At 44.4% G+C, this 13,796-nt stretch overlaps 1 protein-coding gene across 37 annotated transcripts in view; it reads left to right on the top strand.

Annotated features, from left to right (window-relative positions):
- Nucleotides 1-13,796, top strand: part of ARVCF (ARVCF delta catenin family member) — a 608,790-nt gene that overhangs the window by 334,828 nt on the left and 260,166 nt on the right. The window contains exon 1 of one of the 37 annotated variants that reach the window (XM_083479023.1): nt 654-5,978. The exons of 35 other annotated variants lie outside the window; for them this stretch is intronic. The gene's annotated coding sequence lies outside the window, so the exon portion shown is untranslated. Of the gene's footprint in view, nt 1-653; nt 5,979-13,796 lie in introns of those variants that run through there. One more of the 37 variants, XM_083479020.1, reaches the window with a different exon arrangement.

Raw genomic sequence — 13,796 nt, 5'->3', positions numbered from 1 at the left:
AGGAACAGGCACACTGGGAGTGCAGATCTAGGTCTGGGTAACAGCAGGTACTCCACAACGACGTTGCTCCCGCAACCTGGGACCGGGCTGACTGACCTTTATCTCCTTCTAAGGCCAGGAGCGGTCCCGGCCCCCAGGAGCCCCGCCTCTCCTGGCCTTAAGGCGAGCACTCCTCCTGGGAGAAACCAGTTCCCTTCGCCTCTCTGCCCTAAGCCTCTGCAGTTCAGGAGAGGCCGAAGGGTTACTGGGCCCCGGGGGAGGCTCACCTGTAGACACTGAGTCCTCCAGCACCTCTGGGGCCAGAATGGTTTCACCTGGTGCCTGCTCCTGAGGATCTGGCACAGGTGCAGGCTCCTCAGAATCTAAGCCTTGCCCCAGTTCAGCCGGCCCTGGAGGCGGGGACTCCTGTGCCGGCTGGGATTCCTCCGGTTCACTCTCAGACTCGGAATCCCAGGCCATCACACTCAGGATTCGGACATCCCTTCCAAGAGACCTCCATGGGGCTTATGGCGCACACAGAGAGATTTCTGCATTCTGGGAGGTGCAAGCTATCTTGGTGATGTTCAATATTTTCCCGACACAGAGATACCCTTGTAATGTTGTTGCTTTTCTTAATTTTCATAGTGGAATATAGACAATTACCAGCTGAGATATCTGTGTAAGGTTGGTTGGTCTAATTGGTTTCCCCCCACTCAGAGGCATCCATGCACACTATAGGTATTTGGTGCTCCGAATGCTGCATTAATGGGCATTTAATGTACATTGCAGCCGGGAGACTGACATTTAGGAATCAGGGAGGTAAAATACAGTTATCTCATTGTACTGTTGCCAAATCGCTCTTGAGGGAGAAACACAAAACTGTGTTATAAAAAAAAGCTTCTTGAAAATACAGTGGTACCTCAGGTTACATACGCTTCAGGTTACATACGCTTCAGGTTACAGACTCTGCTAACCCAGAAATAGTGCTTCAGGTTAAGAACGTTGCTTCAGGATGAGAACAGAAATCGGGCTCTGGTGTCGCGGCAGCAGCAGGAGGCCCCATAGGCTGAAGTGGTGCTTCAGGTTAAGAACAGTTTCAGGTTAAGTACGGACCTCCAGAACGAATTAAGTACTTAACCTGAGGCACCACTGTACTTGATTGTGCCTGTCCCTTGATGGTAGTCTGGGGTCTCTCATTCTCTCTTTTTTGGGGGTGAGGCTATACACAGAGGTGTTGGAGAATTCTGATGGAACAAAATATGGCAATAGAAACTGCTGGTGTTCACGTATTTATCCCATGTCCAGAATGGAAATCAATCCAGCGAATAAGAACAGTATTTGTTGTGGTTCCTTTCGGTCTGCAGATTATATGTTATTGATTTTATCCCACTATTTGCCTTGTGTTTCCTTTGCATTGAAATAAACAGGTTTAGTAAAAACCATAATGACAATGCACTTTACATAAGAATTGTGTGATTTATTTAACATCTAATTTCACCACAGAGGACAGTGAGAAAAATAGTGTCGTTTTTGGCAGAATCTGAACTGCAGCAGAACAGAAACAGTGCTGTGTGCGACGAATACAAGGCGGAATAGGAGATGGGAAACATAACATTATGGTGCCACATACCTTAGTGAAAGCTAGCTTGGTCATAGACTGCTTTTTAAAGAGGTATTATCCATCCTATTCTTTTACACAAATAGAACCGAGAAAGCAGGTCCTTTCCCCCTCTTTATATCCCTTTGGTTGCCTGTTATGTATGTCTTACTCCAGATAGCAACTAGTTAAAAGTTTTCTTGAGATGATGTACAGTCTGCCAGAGAAGTGAGAAACTGAAATCTCAAGGCAAAAGCTTCTTCTCTTCCTCCTTCTTTTCTGCCTGGAGACAGAATCTTGAGGTCACTGTTTATTGGCCACGGTCATCAAAGTCTGCTTGGCCAGCTATAAATATGGGACGCTGAGGCAGAACAAGCTGTTCCATTAGTTAGTAGGCAATGACCTGCCACCGTCCAAATTAGGGGAATAATTCTATCTTTAGAGAGCTCAACTAGATGAGGTGGCTTCCCACCAATTACTTCACAGCCTTAGAACGTCCGATGTTGTGGTTTATTCATTTATCTCTGAGTATTCTAAGCACTGTTCTTATTCATGATTGTGTGCTATTAAAAGTTCTCTTTTTTATAAAGATTCTTTATTACAATTTACAAAGAACATAAACACAACAAAAAATGACATAAACAAACCATAGACACTGACTAACAACACCTCATTTGACATTACATACCCTTTAACTTCCGATTCACCTCATGGTGCTTTTTATACCTTATTAGTCAATACACACTTCATTTTTATTATTCTTTTCAGGTAATTATCGGGGGGGGGGGAATTACTTTATAATTTCCTTAAACTTCAAGATTCAATCCAAATCTGTCAGGAGATTTGTGCTATTACAGTACTTTTAAAGATATTCTTTGAACATTGTCCAATCTTTACTAAATTTCTGGTTAGAATTTCCTCTTATTCTCCCAGTCATCCTTGCAAGTTCTGAATATTCTATCATCTTTGCTCGCCAGTCAGTTTTTGTGGGGATTACATCACCTTTCCAGTTTTTTGCTATTAAAATCCTCGCTGCTGTGGTTGCCTATATGAAGAGGGTTCTGTGATTTTTTTTGTATATCAATGGACATAATGCCTAACAAAAAGGGTTCAGGTTTTTTTAACAAATGAGAATTTAAAGATATTTTTGAGTCCATTGTATATTATATCCCAAAATTCTCTTATCTTTGCACAGTCCCACCACATGTGCATAAAGGTACCAACCCCTTTTTTGCATCTAAAGCAGACATCAGAGCTTTTCTTGTACATCTTGGCCAGTTTGGCTGGGGTCAGATACCAGCTATTAAAAGTTCTCTTAAGGCCGTATTCAATGTTCTCCATCAATTAGCACAAAGGGTCTTGCGCTAAAAGATGGGTGAGTTTCAGTGTCGTGTAACTGAGGAATCCAGCGCTACAGTTGTACAGGCGGAAATGTCTTGCACAACAGATTCCTCAATATGTTGTGGAACAAAATTAACAGAGGCTGCTTATGCATTCTCTTGCACAACAATGTCCCACTGGCACAAAACAGTTCATCAGGAGAACCATTATGCTGCTAAGTGACTTTAACTTAGAGTCACGTTGGCTACAACCCTCAATCTGTAGCGACGACAGATACACTGCTGAATCTTACCTGTTATGATAGGAGGTACATGCTACCGTGCATAAAAACAATAATCTGTTTGTGACCCCATTTTAAGATTCAGGCTTATGAGGTAATGTCTCAATCAGGCTCAGATCTCCAATCCTTGAAAGGGGGGCTTGCGGGAGATTGTCGCCACAGTATTGTACCTTTCCCCCTGTTAACCTTAGATGGCAATCCACACATATTATAAGCTGCCCAGTTCCCTGCTGGAAAGAACTAATACCCTTGGATTTCTGGCACTTTGAAGTGGGAGGTTAAATATTTACCCAATTTGGTTATTTCAAGCAGGGCATTAAATGAAATCCAGGCTTGGGGAGTAGCAAGCCTTGCATCTCTGGAGACAGGATTGATGAACAAAATAACAAACAGTTAAACCCTCACATTTTACCTTTGTGTTGCTTAAAAATGGGGTCAAAATTCAATTCATTTTGCCTTTAATGGGGATCCCATAGATTACTCTCTTTCTGAAATCATAAGCAACCCAAGACACAGGCATCCTTCAGAATTCACATTTGTTTGAATATTGCAATTCAATTCTCCAGCCAAGTAATGTGTACAAAAATTAATATACTAGGCTGAAGTGTACATATAAATGTATATGTTTGTGAAAATAACGTCTGAAAATGCGTTATATTTGGGAACATTGCTTTGCCCCAAAAATGTGTCTATTAGGCAAAAATTGCATACAAAAATGTGTATATTAGGAAAAAAATCACACTAAAATGCTGAGGAATTCAGATGAGGACTTTATTTATTTATTTATTTATTTGCAAACTGAGGTGGAAACACGGAGAATTGAATGGAGGCCATTAGTGGGCTACTTGTTGAATTATCATTCTTATATGGAATCCTGTACAGGATTTGAGATATGAGCACCGGAAGAATGTAGAGAATGCATATTTGGGGCTTAGAAAATAAATGTAGATGTGATTTAATGGAGCTGTTAATGGGGAAGAAGAAAAAAACACCAGGGAAGGAGGGATGGGAAATCAAGAAGAAAATGTGTAAAAAAAATGATACATATGATTGGAATATTTAATAAAAACCATTGTAAAGAAAGAAATGTGGAGAACCATACTTAAGATTGGAATTTAAAAAAAAACCAAAACAAGAAACTGAAATGGTCAGATTCACATGTCAGTAGTTGTGGCTCAAGATTCCCCCCTTCCACACACACATAGAGACCCATGAAGGACACTTACAAATTTTCACTTCAGTTTGTTGCAAATAAATTGGCTATCTTTACCTGTGCTCTCTGTTAAGGAGGAAAAAGCCTCTTCTTGAAGGAGGTTGTCAGTGAGAAAATAATAGAAGGTGAAGAGCCCTGAGGGGAAAGGGATCAGTTTGACAAAACTACTCAAGGGCAAGGTGCTTGTGTAAAAGGAGGATATGGCAAGCAAGTAACAGCTTGAGGAAGCGGTACATGGACTGCTTTTGGGTGGCACAAATTGCATCACAAATCTGAAGAAGAAGAAGAAGAAGAGGGGTTTGCAAAGCTGAGGAGGAAAAGAGCATCACCTCAGGCAGATGGGGGTCAAGAATGAGGTGATAAAACTAAGAACTCAAACTGACTGATTCACAGAGGTGAACGACCAGGTTAAGGAGCTGAAGGCACAGAATTCTCATTTGGAGAAGGCATTGATGGCAAAACACAGCTCTGGGAAGAGCTTTAGCGCAGCTCAGGCGAGGGTGTCAGGTGTGTGTGCAGGAGCCAGGCCCTGTGACCAGTAGGACTCTGCAGGACTGGGGCCTTCCTAAGTTTGTTCTGAAGAGGCAAGGCGCGGCCACACAGGTGAGACCGATTGGTAACTCATAGCACCTGGTGGCAAGAGCCGGGAAGGGATAAGAGGTCAGCATTTCCCTTCCGCTCTTTGCCACAGCAACACATTTCCTGCCTTGCTGTGTTTGGCTTCTTGCTTTCTGATCCTTGAACCTCGGCTTCTTGACCCTTGGACCCTTGACTTCGTGACTCCTTGCTTCTTGATCCTTGGACCCCTGACTTTGTGACTCCTTGCTTCTTGATCCTCGGACCCCTGACTTCGTGACTCCTTGCTCCTTGCTCCTCAGACCGCTGACTTCATGACTCCTTGCTCTTTGCTCCTCGGACCCCTGACTTTGTGACTCCTTGCTTCCTGACCCTCGGGCCCTTGGCTTCTTGACTCCCGGCTATCTGAACCTTGGACTCTTGGCTTTCTGACTCCTGGCTTCTGGACCCCATTCCTGCTCCCACCCCGCCATCTTGCCCCCGGTCCTGACGTCCCTTGCCGGGACTTTGATCACCCGTGAACCAGACCATGACAGAGGGAAGTGAAATGTCAGGTGTCTCAACACCCCACACCCTGGCAGAAGAAGAACCCTGCGGATCAAACCAGAGGCCCATTCTCTTCTCACAAGGGCCTATGGGAAGCCCACAAGAAGAACCCCAGTGCAAATTTATTTCCTTGCTTGTGATTCCCAGCACCTTGCATTCAGAGAAATACTTGCTTCTGACAAGAATGAGAGAGACAGGCTGAGGTGAAGAAAGGGAAGTAAAAGACTGCCCAGCCTCTAAGAAGCTACTCTGTCACTGGGAAAAAATTGCTTGGAGCCAAGGCCTGGAAGGAACAACAACAACAACAAAATGGCGTCAGGTGAAGGCACCTGCCTGGTATCCATAGGTACTTCCACCCTGAAAAATCTATTCTTCCAAATGCAGAACGGATATTATGTGGCAGTGCCAGTCCCTCAGACTGAAGTGCTGGAGTGGACCTGTGTGGGGTAAGGCAACCTTGTGAGTAAACTGTTCCCAAACTGTTAAAGGCTTTATGTACTAATAGTAACACCTTGAACATGAGTCATCATTGAGTCGCCGTATTGACTGACAAATTGTGGTATAATGGCATGGTTGGAAAAGTGTGCTGGATTTTTTTTTAAAAAAATATACATCCAGGTTTAGTTTGTGGATCCAGAGTTTCTCACTTTGGAACCCTTGGTGCCTTACACACTACTGGATCCTCTGGTTTTAGGGACAACACTTTCTGTCAGTTGCTGGTCCAAATACAGACGCCAATCCTCTTCTAATCTTGTCCTCCACTCCCTGCTGTTACGCTTTTGAGCTGCTCCTGTTAAACCCTGGTGTGTTTCTTCTGACAGTACAATGGCTTCCTTTCCCACAGTGTCATAAATCTTACATTATAATCTTTGTGATCTTTAATGATTGAATAATAACATTTTCTTGAGGGTAACCTGCATCTCCTTTCTCTTTGATAACCAAAGCAACATGTGGTGTTTTTTTGTTTTGTTTTTAACTAACACTGCTTTAATGATAAAAAAGAATCACTTTCATCTTTAAATCACATCAATTTACTTGCATCATAGTATAGCCCACGTATGCCTAATCCTCTCTCCCACCTCCCTTTAATCTTGGCCTGATTTACAATTTATCTCAGGCCTTTCGCTGTTTCGTGTAAAAACTCAATTGCTTTCTTTTAATCTTTTAGTAGATTATCTCATATTAGCAAAGGTATATTCTGGAATGAGTAAAAAACAACTCTTGGCATTAGATTAATTCATATTGCGTTTACTCATCCGAAAGCAGAAGGCTTTTAGTTGAGATGAGGTTTTTTGGTAACCTTTGAGAACCACTTTGCCTTACACAAGGTCTTGCGCAGATGTAAGGAACCTAAAGTCTTCCAGATGTCGCTGCACTACAGTCTCCATGATTCCTGGCCATTGGCCATGCTTGCTGGGACTGATGGAGACTGGAGTTGAGAAGCACTTGGAGGTTCCTCACACCTGGTCTTCGATCTATATCAACTTTGTATGTGTATGTAATTTTTACTATACCAATTGTGAGCCGCTGCTCTTTATAAGGTAAAGGGTAAAGGGACCCCTGACCATTAGGTCCAGTCATGGCCGACTCTGGGGTTGCTGTGCTCATCTCGCTTTATTGGCCGAGGGAGCCGGCGTACAGCTTCTGGGTCATGTGGCCAGCAGGACTAAGCCGCTTCTGGTGAACCAGAGCAGCACACGGAAATGCCGTGTACCTTCCCTATTTATCTACTTGCACTTTGACGTGCTTTCAAACTGCTGGTTGACAGGAGCTGGGACTGAACAACAAGAGCTCACCCTGTCGCGGGGATTCGAACCGCTGACCTTATGATCTGCAAGTCCTAGGCTCTTTATAGGAGATCATAAAATCATAGAATTGTAGAGTTGGAAGGGATCATGAGAGCCATCTAGTCCAACCCCCTGCAATGCAGGAATCTCACCTAAAGCATCCATTGAACCTCTGCTTCAAACAGGTAGCTAAGTGGCACTTGGTGAAGTAAGCAAACTATGATTGTGACGGATAACATTTAGCCTATGCCGAAGGAGGGAGCATAAGAGGTGTATTTGTTTGTCAGAATGCAAATACGCCATGAGAATAACCTACAGAACCTGAAGAAGAACCTGAAGAACTACTCTGAAGTGTGCATGCACACGAAAGCTCATACCAAGAACTAACTTAGTTGGTCTTTAAGGTGCTACTGGAAGGATTTTTTTTATTTTGACTATGGCAGACCAACACAGCTACCTATCTGTACCTACAGAACCTTGCATTCTAACACTGAGAAGAGTTCTCCTGGGCAAATGCTTTCACAATTTCCAGTGGCTTTCCTTTGGGTTCAGAGCTGCAACACACACTGTTTACCCATTGCACCCCTTGAAGCAAAACACAAACCCTGGAGTTCTTCCTAGTTTGGGACTGACCCACAGCAAGATGGGGCACAGAAGGTCTTGGAATTTGGGAATGAACTGCTTAAAGAGCAGACCAAAAGAGAATGAGGGAGAAAGTGGGTTTTCAACCCTGTGCCCCCCTCATAATTCTTATTTGGGGGCATTTGGACTAGCTAGTCATCAGACGAGAGCTTACTCCTAATTCTCTTCCTATGGTAATACTTGGCAGTTGTATTACCAAAGTTGGAAGACACTTTGGACAACAGACAGGGCCTTGTCAGTAGCTGCATCTTCTTTTGACTCTTCTTTTTAGGAGAAGCCTGCCAGGCTTGCTGCCAGCCTCCACCTTCCAGAAATTGGTTTGGCCTTTTCTTTACATGTTGCCGTTAAATGTTGCCCAGGTCCCATCAGCGCCATGCATTTCTTTCTATATACATAGAAATGTAAGGCTGTCGTCACGCAGTCCCCATGGGAGGTTTGTAGTGCTGCACACCACAACCCCGGGTTTGCCCAGAGTCAGAGCGCAGTCCCCATTGGAGAATTCACAGTGCCCATTCAGAATCCTGCATTTGCATGAAGCCATAGCAGGAGAAGAGAGAGAAATGAATGCAGGTTTTAAAATGGCAGTTTTGCATCTGCTGGATTGGGTCAGAGGTCCATCTGGTCTGGTATCCTGTTATCACAGTGGCTGATCAGTTGCCTGTGAAAACTATCATCCGGGTTCTTTAGGAGAAATCATATTCTCTAAATGTGTTTTAAACATATGGGGCAGATGTGACCATTATTTTTCAGCACCGTTTTGCAGTTGTAATAGTTGGTACATTTCTAATGACCATTTGGCCTTATTTCGGTGTTGTGCTTGCAATGATAAGCTGCCCTGCAGCCTATTTTAAATGGATAGATTTAAAATAAATAAATAGGTTTGGGGGATGTGAACTGCCTGTTCACCTTTTCTCCCGCTCACTGGTTTTCTTCTGCAAACCTCTTGCCGCCCCCAGCTGTTTTTTAGCCTCTTTTTCCCTGGCCAGCCTGAAAGGCAAGGTTAACCTGGCTGAGGAAGAATGGCTTTTGGGATAGGGAGTTCATTTTACCTTGAGCAAATGGTGATTAACGAAGAAAACATTTGCTGAGGGAGCATGCAATTGTCAACACCTTGATTGTTACAGGTCCAGCAGAATTTTCTGACTTTCGAGAGCCAGTGTGAAGTGGTTAAGAGCGGTAGACTCGTAATCTGGGGAACCGGGTTCGCTTCCCCACTCCTCCACATGCAGCTGCTGGGTGACCTTGGGCCAGTCACACTTCTTTGAAGTCTCTCAGCCCCACACACCTCACAGAGTGCTTGTTGTGGGGGAGGAAGGGAAAGGAGAATGTTAGCCGCTTTGAGACTCCTTAGGGTAGTGATAAAGCGGGATATCAAATCCAAACTCCTCCTCCTCCTCCTCCTCCTCCTCCTCTTCTTCTTCTTCTTCTTCTTCTTCTTCTTAAAAACAAAAACAGAACCCAAAATGTTTGCCAGTTTAGGAACAAGTGTTTGCTGAGGTGATGTCATAATTATCTCTCAGATTATTTCAGGCATAGCTGAAATTTATTACTTTGAAACATGGGGAAACTGCTTTATATAAAACATGTTTTATGTTGATTTAGGATTAGGCATTTGCTGAGGAAACGCCTAACTGTTAGCACCCTGGTTACTTCAGGACTAGATGAATTTGTTTTTTAAAACAAAAACAGTGCTTTAAATAAAACAAAATAAAACTATGTGGCTAATCATCTATGTATTTTAAATTATATATGTCAGTTATTAGGTAATAAAGATGGGGGTTGGGAATGAATTTTGAAAGGAAAAGGTGGTCCTTTGTTTACTCCTCAGTGTAATTCTTAAATTCAATGGTCCGGAAAGAATGTTTATTTTATTTATCTGTAGCCTATTGTTTAGGAATACCACAGTTAAAGTTAATGGGGAAAACACAAGTTTTCCTAAATTGTTTGTTCTGGCTAGCAGAGCAACACTCCAAATCTCCCAGCACATGGAGCTAAATTCATATATCCAATTCCCAAGCTGCTGCTGCTACTGTTTATCTAAACAGGATGGACTGGCAACAAAATGTTGCAGTGTGAAGTGTTCCAACAAGTGACCAGGGGTCTATTTCCAGGATGCCCCATACCCCTTCTGCCCTGATTTTTGCCCAATAGGCCTCAAATCACTATACTTTTAAAGCAGTATTATAGCTCATTAAATGACAATGGCCTCTCCCAAAGAATCCTGGGAACTGTAGTTTGTTAAGGGTGCTGAGAGTTGCTAGGAGACCATTATTCCCTTACCAGATCAGTTTAATAATCCCTCTTCCCCGAGAGCTTCGGGAATTGTAGCTATGAGAAGGGGAAATGGGTCTCCTAAGAAGTCTCAGCCCCCTTAACAAACTACAGTTCCCAGGATTCCTTGGGGAAAGCTGCAAGTGCTTAAAGTGGCATGATACTGCTTTAAATGTACAGTATAGTACAGGGACACGGGTGGCACAGTGGGTTAAAGCACAGAGCCTAGGACTTGCCGATCAGAAGGTCGGCGGTTCGAATCCCGGCAACGGGGTGAGCTCCCGTTGCTCAGTCCCTGCTCCTGCCCACCTAGCAGTTCGAAAGCACGTCAAAGTGCAAGTAGATAAATAGGTACTGCTCAGGCAGGAAGGTAAACGGTGTTTCCGTGCGCTGCTCTGGTTCGCCAGAAGCGGCTTAGTCATTCTGGCCACATGACCTGGAAGCTGTACGCCAGCTCCCTCGGCCAATAAAGCGAGATGAGTGCCACAACCCCAGAGTCGACCACGACTGGACCTAATGGTCAGGGGTCCCTTTACCTTTACCTTATATGGGGACTTAGGGGTCCCTTTACCTTTACCATATGGGGACTTAGCCACAGAGCATGCTTACTCATCACTGGGGATTTTGCCTCCTTATTCCCCCCCCCTTCCAGGTGCCCCCCCAGCACACCTGCAAATATTTGAGTTTCCCTGGAGCAGACTGATATCTGGCTCCTTTCTGGGAGTGGTGGTGCCATTTTGGCTACTTAAGAATCCACAGATTGAGAGGTGAAAAGGTTTAAGCATCTCTTGGCCCGTCCACAGAATATGGGCTGGGCCATACACTTTGCTCTGGTGGGTCTCATGAAGTCTGTGTCACTACATTGGGTTGGCAGGGAAACCTACAGGATGAGAACATGTTGTGTTCTGATCCAATGGCAGATCCCACAGGAAAATAAGTGAGGTTGCAGGACCACGGATAGCTCCGACCGAGACACTTGCTCTGACAAAGGTTGGGAGCAGCCAAGAAGCCATTTCAGTTTCTGTCTCCAGAACACCACCTCTAGGCTGCACCCCCTGGCACTCCTCTGTTCCATTGCCTCCCTCCTGGTGGGCTTTCTCTGCTGCTGGAACATTGATGTGTGTTGGGAGGCATCCGGTTCTTCAGGTTCAGGGAAAGGTATCCATGAGGTCCAGCCTCTGGCCCTACAAAACCCTGGTCTTCCAGGATGTTCTTCTGGGCTTCAGGTCTCTTACAGCAATCAGCTCAGAGCTATGAACTTGTTCTGGTAGCCATCTTCAAATATCTAAAGGGCTGTCACATGGAAGATGGAGCAAGATTGTTTTCCGCTGCTCCAGAGAGTGTGACCTGAACCAATAGGTTCAAGAAACGAGATTCCAAATAAACATTAGGAAGAACTTTCTGAAGGTAAGAGCTGTTCAACAGTGGAACTGAGTACCTCAGTAAGTGGTGGACCTTCACTGGAGGTTTTTAAACAGAGTTTGGATGGCCATTTGTCAGAGATTCTTTAGTTGTGAAGTTGTTATTGATGAAGGTCTCAGTGATACAAGCAGAGAGCTAAACAGACTCAATGTGGTTCCTGCTCTTTGTTTATTGGGTGATAATGAAGAGTATGGGTATCCCAGGAACATTGGGTAATATCAGAGGAGAATTAAGGTGAGGGTAGAATGACTCATTGGGATGCTGGTGGCGTCTAATCTACACCACTGAGCCTAGGGCTTGCTTATCGGAAGGTCGGCGGTTTGAATCCCCACGACAGAGTGAGTTCCCATTGCTCTGTCTCAGCTCCTGCCAACCTAGCAGTTCGAAAGTGCATCAAAGTGCAAGTAGATAAATAGGTACCGCTCTGGCGGGAAGGTAAACGGTGTTTCTGTGCACTGCTCTGGTTTCGCCAGAAGTGGCTTAGTCTTCTGGCCACATGACCTGGAAAAACTGTCTGCGGACAAACATCGGCTCCCTCGGCCAGTAAAGCAAAATGAACGCCACAACCCTAGAGTCATTTGCGACTGGACTTAACTGTCAGGGGTCCTTTAGCTTTTTTACGAGTGACATTGTATTGAACATGCAGGCTTTGAGAACGGCTGCATATTATTTTGCATTATATCAGCTTGGTCATATCTTGGCTTCGAAAGGTTCCATTGTTGGCCATTGTGTGCCTATCGCAGTCACTGCCTTTGCTATTTTATGCTCCCATTGTCCAGTTTATCTTTGATGTGTAATAAGGCTGATAGCCAAATTTCCAAGAAAAGAAACTGAACTGGATCTGCTGAAAGTTTTTGACAAATGGAGTTGGCCGTTCCCAACTGAGGAAACATCAGAGCTGGCCTGGCGATGAGACAGGGAGAGGCGACCCACTTTAAGCAGCAGATTTTGGTGTATAATTAACACGGAGCAAATAGTCTATTGTTTAGTTTATTAGAATGCCTTTACCGCCATGTGGGTGCAATTTGGATTTTTCTCTTGCAAGAAGCAGAATGATCTTGGACAGTTGCTGGGCAGCAGGCATGGCAGAGCTATCAGCAATTGTACCCCTGTTTTCTCTTCTTTTTTGACTTGATGACTGCTCTTACGACTGGCTGCTTGCCATTCCCTGTCTCATTTCATGTTTTGACCATTTCCTGGTGAGCTATTGATCTGAAAGTATGAAGATGCTAAATGCATTTGGTACATACCTCTTTGTACCTGCTCCCTATATTAAAGGTAAAGGGACTCCTGACCATTAGGTCCAGTCGTGAACGACTCTGGGGTCATCTCACTTTATTGGCCTAGGGAGCCGGCGTACAGCTTCTGGGTCATGTGGCCAGCATGACTAAGCCACTTTTGGAGAATCAGAGCAGCGCACGGAAACGCCATTTACCATCCTGTTGGAGCGGTACCTATTTATCTACTTGCACTTTGACGTGCTTTCGAACTGCTAGGTTGGCAGGAGCAGGGACCGAGCAACGGGAGCTCTCCCCGTCGTGGGGATTTGAACCGCCCACCTTCAGATCGGCAAGTCCTAGGCTCTATGGTTTAACCCACAGCGCAACCCACGTCCCTAATGGAGGCATGTAGTTGCACATATAAACTTTTATATAGCTTTTTGAGGTCTGCTGAAAGGGCAATGCTCCCTTGGCCTTAACCTCCAAACATCTCTCTGGAAACAAATCAAATTAAAATCTCCTTTCAAGGTGCAACTTGGCTCTGTGCGCAGCGCCACACCCAGGCTCATTAGAGCTGATTAGTTCCTGAAAATTGCAGTGTGATATTCTAATCAACCAACTGCAGACTTTGACACAATTCTGTGTCCAACCAGAGTAGACGGAAGATATGTTTCTGCATCAATCTCCTCTTGTCCTTCCCCATTTAAAAATGTGTGTGTTATCTTCGGTCAGTGCACATTCCTTTCAAGAACAGGCTTGTAAATAAGGTTGCTTTCCTTGGCGAAGAGAGAATGTTTTGAAGGCAATGCGAAGGAGTCCTTTGAGACTGGGAGGGTGAAGAGCTCTGGGTAAATTTCCTGCTTCTGACCCCTTCTTGCTTCTTTTGTTTTGGAATATGTTTGCACTTTCTACCTCTCAGGGG

This window comes from Podarcis liolepis (genome assembly GCF_965112155.1).
Source record: "Podarcis liolepis genome assembly, chromosome: 15".
NCBI classification, from domain to species: domain Eukaryota; kingdom Metazoa; phylum Chordata; class Lepidosauria; order Squamata; family Lacertidae; genus Podarcis; species Podarcis liolepis.
The sequence above is the reverse complement of the archived record's forward strand: the minus strand, read 5'-3'. Positions and strand labels throughout refer to the sequence as shown.